The sequence below is a fragment of the Sceloporus undulatus genome, chromosome 4 (genome assembly GCF_019175285.1).
Source record: "Sceloporus undulatus isolate JIND9_A2432 ecotype Alabama chromosome 4, SceUnd_v1.1, whole genome shotgun sequence".
Lineage (NCBI taxonomy): Eukaryota > Metazoa > Chordata > Lepidosauria > Squamata > Phrynosomatidae > Sceloporus > Sceloporus undulatus.
Genome location: NC_056525.1, coordinates 175,760,321 through 175,762,220, shown reverse-complemented (window position 1 = coordinate 175,762,220; position 1,900 = coordinate 175,760,321). Strand labels below are relative to the sequence as shown.

The window sequence follows — 1,900 nt, the reverse complement described above, 5'->3', positions numbered from 1 at the left end:
TGTGATGATTTGAGAGCTCCTCCTCCTCCTCCTGCCTCACTCCGAGATGCCAGAACCATCAAAGATAAGAAAAAAACTTTTTTTCTTTATCCTTTAGAAACTTTAGAATGGACCTGCAAGTCATTCTTAAGCTCTTTAGTGCCTCAGGCAACTTGTATTGTAGGGTACTTAGCTTAATAGGCCTCTATTGTACCTTTGTTTTGAGTTGCAGGTTCAGTCTGAGGTCATAGAACGCATTAGTTATTTTCAATGGGAAAAGTGTTTCGGGATACGAAATTTTCAGGTTACGAAAGGAATTGCGGAACGAATTAATTTCGTAACCCGAGGCACCAGTGTACTTGATTATAAGCCCAGCTCATGTATAAGTGGAGGGCAGGTTTTGGAACCAAAAGTATGGATTTTGATATGATCCATGCTTAAGCTGAGAGTAAAATTTAGGTGCACACAACAAAGGATGAAACAGAGGAAAGTTACGCCAAAGCACTTATAAAACTGTGGCAGGCATAACTGTTTGTGATCATCCTAAAGGCTGGATAGATGAGGAAGAAACTATGGTAAATCATAGCTGTGTGATGTGTGTGAGAGGTGGCCAGACACAGGTGGTGCTAAGAAAATGCACACATGTCAAAAAAAGATGAAAAGGCAAAGCGAAGAAAATGGTGAATATGTCAACAGCAATTATAGCCTTTAACTTTATAATGATAATTTTGCCTGATTTTAACACAGAAAAGCTAGCAAACATACACAAATGTCTTATTCAAATCCTTCAAAGCACCTTTGAGGTGAAATACTGTAACAAAGATCTGCCACTACCATTGCCATTTTCCCAGCCAGGGATTCAAGCATTCAAACATTCAAAAGCGGTGGCAAGACAGAGAGAGTAGAGTGATGAGTGCTTCCTTTAGCTACTCCTGGGATGGACTAAACTCTCGCCTTTCACTCTATTCAGGGAAGAGGATGGTTCCTTTTTTAGAGAAGAGCTAGAGTACAGTACTTACATTGATCCATGGATAAGTCAGTCCAGGTTTTTTAGGGTCAATTTTTTTGACTAAAATTTCTAGACTTAAAGATGAGTATATACAATAGATACTCACATGTTTAAAAGGTGAGCACTAACACACAGGATCGTCTTCTTTCCTAGATGGCAACAAGTTTTAAAATGTACTTAGAAAACTGGAATATCCACACCATAGACTGGCTTAAACGGTAAGACTAAAATACTTGGGTGTTTTTAGATTGGGGGGGGGGGCAATCCTCCCTAGTCTATCCAGATGCCTACACTTAATCAGCAATTTATGTTTCTAACTGAAATATCCCCATCATACATTCTTTTAGTGGATGAGAATAAGAATTATACTTTTTTTCTGGAATTTCTCTAGAATAATAGTGATAAAGATAAGTAAAAAATTGTTGGATCCTTCTACGTCAGTCATAATTGGTACTGCACATATTGTAGATCCTTCCCCAAAAAGGCTGCCAGCTTAATCCATTTGCCATTTTAAAATCCGTCCAATACTTTCTTGTTTTTTTCTTTTCCCAGTGTATGCTACAATCGAGTTCCTCATTACCGTACAGCTTTAACATTTCTTCTGTCAGCAGTTTGGCATGGTGTTTACCCTGGATATTATTTTACTTTTATCACTGGTATCTTTATGACACTAGCAGCCAGAACAGTAGGTATCTCTTTCCATTTTTATGTCCCTATGAGTACAATCCCAGATATAATTAGTGACACTGGAGTTCTTTTAAAATTATTGGTACGGTATAGTGAGTATGGATTGCATGGATTCCCAGAGCAGTTTTGTCTTGATTAGTGATCAGAACTAACTAATTAAAATCAATTTAGAAATTTTCTAGTAAAAATAGATAACTTAAGGGCTTGACAGACAAGCTCTATTCC

At 37.6% G+C, this 1,900-nt stretch overlaps 1 long non-coding RNA gene across 1 annotated transcript; it reads left to right on the top strand.

The window, feature by feature from the left end:
- The first annotated feature begins 1,085 nt into the window (after positions 1-1,085).
- LOC121928334 lies at positions 1,086-1,676 on the top strand. Its single transcript, XR_006103486.1, has 2 exons — positions 1,086-1,206; positions 1,541-1,676. It is a non-coding gene; the product is annotated as an uncharacterized LOC121928334 (long non-coding RNA).
- Positions 1,677-1,900: the final 224 nt, after the last annotated feature.